This window comes from Triticum dicoccoides, chromosome 4A (assembly GCF_002162155.2).
Source record: "Triticum dicoccoides isolate Atlit2015 ecotype Zavitan chromosome 4A, WEW_v2.0, whole genome shotgun sequence".
NCBI lineage: Eukaryota > Viridiplantae > Streptophyta > Magnoliopsida > Poales > Poaceae > Triticum > Triticum dicoccoides.
The window spans coordinates 79,272,268-79,278,216 of NC_041386.1; the positions used below are offsets into that span (position 1 = coordinate 79,272,268).

The 5,949-nt window shown below is 49.6% G+C and overlaps 1 pseudogene; it reads left to right on the top strand.

Moving 5' to 3' along the window:
- The first annotated feature begins 467 nt into the window (after positions 1-467).
- Positions 468-5,005, top strand: LOC119283423 (annotated as a pseudogene).
- The last annotated feature ends 944 nt before the right edge of the window (positions 5,006-5,949 follow it).

Below are 5,949 nucleotides of genomic sequence, written 5' to 3' on the forward strand. Positions count from 1 at the left end.
TCCTCTGTCGTTGCCGGAGAGTTCTTGGTGAAGAGACCTTAGGATAAGTTGCTAAAACAAACGGAGGGGAGGATCAACCCGTTCAGTAGAATTCTGAAGAAAGACTGTTGGCAGCAGGTGGAGACATTTCTTTGGCCCCCTTCCAAATAAATGCGGGCAGGGTAGAGCTCGGCATTGGGTTCGAGAATAGGGTAGGGTTTTTGACGGTCGGGTCCCCTACCACTAGTCCGGCTAGCCTTCTTTCAGGCAGGAAGCAGGCCTAAACGATGGGCGGGCATCTCCCGCTACGCAAGCAGCATTGTTCGCCACCACCCGAGAAGCAAAAGATTCGAGAGTCAAGGCGGAAAAGACAGGCATAGTGGTCTAATGACAAGGGCCGACGAAGGAAGCTCGGGACGGAGCCGTATGATGCGGAAGTCTCACGTATGGTTCCCTGAGAAGGGAGTGGCTACCCACTGGAGCTTTGACCAACTACCACCGGTCAATTCCGCTTTGGGGACACCCCTGACTCTACCATCATTATAGGGGTATGGGGTTCGAGACAAAGAAAGATCAAGGCAGCATATCAGTTTTTCCTATATACTTTACTGGGATCCGTTTTTATGCTATTAGCTATTCTGTTGATTCTTCTCCAAACAGGAACCACCGATTTACAAATTTTATTAACCACTGAATTTAGTGAGCGGCGCCAAATCCTTCTATGGATTGCTTTTTTCGCCTCTTTTGCCGTCAAAGTGCCTATGGTACCAGTTCATATTTGGTTACCCGAAGCCCATGTAGAGGCACCTACGGCTGGATCCGTCATCTTGGCTGGAATTCTTTTAAAATTGGGAACCTATGGGTTTTTAAGATTTTCAATACCCATGTTTCCCGAAGCGACACTTTGTTTCACTCCTTTCATTTATACTCTAAGCGCGATTGCTATAATATATACTTCCTTGACCACTTTAAGACAGATCGATCTTAAGAAGATCATTGCCTAGTCCTCAGTAGCCCATATGAATTTGGTGACTATTGGTATGTTTAGTCGGGCGGCGGCTGTTAGGTCACCTATTTTGAGTTATGGACACACAAGCAAGGCCAAAACATGTGTGTCGGGTGTGCGACCCATCAACCTACTAGGAATAGGGGAGAAAACTTAGCATGTCGCAACAAAAGCGTCGATTCGAGGCGTCAGCAAAACACCGCCGTCTGTTCCTAAAACAAAACCTCTTAGCGCCCCGGGACGGGAGTGGGGGACGGCCCTACGCAGACAGCAGCAGCACCGGCTCTACGAAGTCCGAATCGAATCTTTCGGTTGGCTTTCCCGTGAATAAGAATTGTTGGGCGCGGCGAAGCGAGCGCTTCTAGCTGTTTCGCTTGCTTCTTTATTATTGTGGCGGCTATTATGGCGTGGCTGAAATGAACGAAAAGCGAGATGATTCAAATCAATTGATAGATGGCCTGATCTGTTCTGATAGATCGAAAGGTTTTCTATCAATAATAAGGGTTGACCTCTTTCTATCTATTGATGATACAAGATATCTATCTATTCTGGATCCATCAGAAAGAAATCGATATGTATCTGATTTTTTCTACATCGTATGTAGAGCGCCCAAGCGTTTGGCCAGCTCAGTTCTATTATCCATCGGTCCAATGCACTGGCTCATCTCATGGAGGGAAAAAGCAAATGTAGTTAGTTGTCTTCTTGTTGTTCGCCGCCTCGACACATTCCACGGCATCGTCCCACACAGAAAGAAAGAGCGTGGAGCCCCGGCCCGACCTGTAAGTCCGCTAACGTAAAGCGAGGAGTTGAGCCTGAACTGGCGAACCGAAGTCACTTTCGTAACCATACTTCCTACAGCTAACACGTGTCCAGTCCAGCGGGAACGCGAAGCGCAAACGAACGTGAGCTGCTATACCGAATCCCCCGCTGGCCATCGGGGACCAAGTGGTAAGGCCATGATCCACAGGGGAAGGGATCACTCATTCTTCTATTGGGGACAGGTGCACGAACGACAACTCCAAACGTCAGACATCCGCCGCCTATACCTACCGTTTAGGTGGCACCAGCGAGATCCAGCTAAGGTAAGGAACTTCGTGTCGCGACTGCTCCACTCCGCTGCGGTCTTTTGAACTGAACTTCGTTGCCTTCCCGCGCGTGAAACGAATGGGCGCTGTGTCGTGGGTCAGTTTTGGGGCGGGGGACAGAGAGAGACCAGAAGAATGATTCATTTGGATCGACGAGCCATTTCGCGAATCAATAGAATGTCTCTCTATCCATATCTATTCTATCTTTATATGACGGGCCATAAAAAAAAGAAGTATTTTTTTATGGCATGCGGGATGATCGCGCCTAGTAGCCACATATCAGCTGCGCTCAATATGCGGGATTTCCGTTGGATCAGATCTTTCGCTTTGACGAATTTGGACCTAGCGAAAAGGACTCTAAGCCTTCGCGCAAACAAGCAAAGTAGAAGCAAGACGAGGAAGCCGAGCTGTCGTAGAAGCAGTAGCTTCCCCCGACAATATACAATACAACAGTAGCGACCATGAATAAAATAGCCCCTTGTTTAACGACTTTGCTGCTTTTCCCAGGCCGGAGAAGGGCAACTACTTATTGATTGATCGCCTTTCTTTGATATGTGTTCAATTTAGTACAATACAAACTAAAACTAGATCAAAGCGGAAGGGCCACTCACTATAGAAGCTATAACTAGAAAAGCCCTAGCCAATAGTTTAGTAGTCGGCCAATCCCCCATGCTCACGACATGTTCTTGATATTGATTGAGTTGGAGGGAGTCAGAGACTACCACGGAATCTTTCCATAGTCACCCCGGTGACCTTCGTCACCAAAGCGTCACGACAGTTTCCAAGACCCCTCATATAATCTCCAGTGGGGATCAGTCGGAGCACGTAGGAATGCCGACCACTACATAAGCCGCTGGTGGAGAAAGCTCGAAGAGCTTCCCTTCATTCGCTTCGCGGGAGTCGCACACAGCACATAGCTGGAAGTCAGAGGGCCCGTACTACCTGCCTAACCCTTCGCTCCGAGGGACCGTAGAACAGGAAGCTCCTTCTAAACAACTCGGCAGAAGGGAAGGGGCCTATGTATTTGCATGACCCCTGCGGATTTGACCCTACCTACACCCGGAGCCAATCCCCTAGCGGTCCTGCCACCATGCCACAGAACAGGAGCTCGTGTGGAACCTTGGATTTCTGGCGTAACAGCGGTGGAAGGTATCAAAATATTACGGCCGCATAACATAGTATATACGCTAAGGTCGGCCAAAATATGGACACCCGAAGGGCCCGGCGCGCACAATCCTATCCTATCCGAGCCCGTCATTGCATGCACTTCGGACAGCCGTCCGTAGCATCATAAGGAGCACCTCCCTTTCGAGGTACCCAAATGGAATGGTCTTTATTTGTGTTGTTGGTTGGTCTTTCTCAACGTGGTCTATAGCACGAAAAATCATTCTTTACAAGATAGGGTCGTTCACATGAAAGAAAATACAAAATCCATTCTTCATGGTCGGGCGCATTTCTCCAAATCCTCTAGGATCACAAGTGGAACGCTAAGCAAGGGTGGGGAGGCTGCGAGCTCCGCGTCGAACAGAAAGAAGCAAGCAGGGGGTGTTGCCGTAGCGCGCCGGAGAGCAAGCGTAGGCAACCAAACTAAATAAGGCTACAAAAGTAGCTAGCTAGCGTTTTTAAGCTGGCTGCCTTTTCTAGCGCGCGTACTCTTCTGTGGAGTCGCATGGAACGAGCCTTGTCTTCCCTCCAGCGACTAGCTCCCTTTTCTTGTTCCGGTCACCCTTCTCTTGCCGTGGAAGGACTTTTGCCTGTGGTGTGGTCCAACCTGTGGGCGGAGTCGCCCTCATCCCCCCATTGCTCAGTGCTCCCAGCAGCTTCGCTGGGCTTTACCCGCGTGGGCGCAGGCTTCTATAAGAGAATGAAAATCTCTCTTTTTACAATAAAACGCGAACCGCGCGGAGCCCACCCTTTTTCTTTTTCTGCCGCCATTGGGTGGCCGCAGGGGAAACACAGCCCGGCCGCCTCTCGGGAAAGGGGGGGGGGTGGGCCTACCTATCCCGAGGGAGCAGCTGAGAGGTTCCATATGCCGAGCCGAAGGGTAGAACTTCAGTGCGTGATCGTAGTATGTCACCTCGTCTCGTCCTCGCAGCATCGAAGAGTACCTATGCACTATGTTCCGGTTCACTGATAAGGAAGATAGAGTTGGGGTGGGGGTCTACGATGTGATACTATAGTATGCCCCGGGGAGAAAGATGCGCAACTCAAAACGGAAGCAGGAAGCATGTTGTCAAAAATGTCGGAGGTTACCAGATCTCTGAGACTACCATCGATCCGACAGAGCGGAACGACCAGAAAAACAGGTGGAGTTAGAAAGCCGTATGATAGGTGGTAACTATCTTGTACGGTTCGGGGGGTAAGCGGCGTACTCTGGGGGAATATTAGGCTCTATCGAACATACAGGGAATTGGAGGTAGCATTTTACTTATGTTAAGTCATGGACTGGTTTCTTCAGCCCTTTTTCTATGTGTTGGTGTTCTATATGACCGACATAAGACTCGACTTGTTAGATATTATGGAGGTTTAGTGAGCACCATGCCGAATTTCTCTACCATTTTCTTCTTTTTCACTTTAGCCAATATGAGTTTACCCGGCACTAGCAGCTTTATCGGGGAATTTCTAATCTTAGTAGGAGCTTTCCAAAGAAATAGCTTAGTAGCCACATTAGCTGCGCTTGGGATGATTTTAGGCGCGGCGTATTCCCTTTGGCTATATAATCGTGTGGTTTCTGGAAATTTAAAACCCGATTTCCTCTATAAATTCTCCGATCTAAATGGCAGAGAAGTTTCCATATTTCTACCTTTTCTTGTTGGAGGGGCGACCGTCCGTTGAACTACCAAAAAAGGGTAAACCAATGTGATCATGACATTGTAGGTGCTTGCGATGGGACGGATGCGACTTCCCTCATAAGTAATGGGTGGCATAGCCCGTAGCAGAAGCCCCCTTTTTTTATCCATTTCTTTATTACCCCAGAGGGGCCCACCCTGGTGGGACCGAGAGAAAGAAAGGACGGGGGGCGACCATGCATGGCACTTCTCGACCGTGTCTTCAAGGGACAGTTGAACGAGCGACTCATGAATGCTGCCTGGTCGGACGAGCCAATAACTCGAATGTGTTCGGTCAGTTTTTTGAGCAAGAATCACAGCGTTACCTTACCTTCACCATGATACGGACTCCAAGTTCTTATGGCAGAGCACGAGGAGTTTCCTTTAATATGATGATGAGAATGGAAACCAGAAGCACGACTGGGTCTTCGTAGTCCGAGATCATACTTATATATCAGTCACAGTAACGTAAGCATGAGACTTTTTGGTAGTACCGGTGAACCAGATGGTCGCGGCGAGGGAATCTGGGACGGAGGACTCGTAATATCTCTATAGATCTGGCAAAAGCGAAAGAGCCCTAACGTCAGGGGCTGACCACTGAGCTCACTCAGGCCCCGCTGGGCGGGCGAGAGTGGGTGCGAGCTGGAACTGCCATAGCTTATGGTTAGAGCAATAGGAAAGGGCCCAGCAGAGAGAACAGTCAGGATAACGAGCGCGGAGCCCACTTGGCAGGCGGAAGGAGCAGCGGGCAAGTGCTTGCTTGGTAGGCCAACAACCCTGTGAACCGGGCGGGGCACTCGACAAAAGGGGGGCACGCTGAGCAAGTACGCAAAATTGGCCCTGCGGAGCTTTCAAAAAGAAAAGCAAGGACCACTACGGGAGGTCGAACCACGGACCGGAGGTAGTAGAACGTGATCCGCACCGGTCAATATTGGATCAAACAATAGGGGACCGTAGCACTGACCTTTTTTTTTCAAGACAATAGGTACTGTTCCCTACCGAGACAAGGGACACTCTCAACGGATCCTCCACGCGCTGGGCATACCATAGT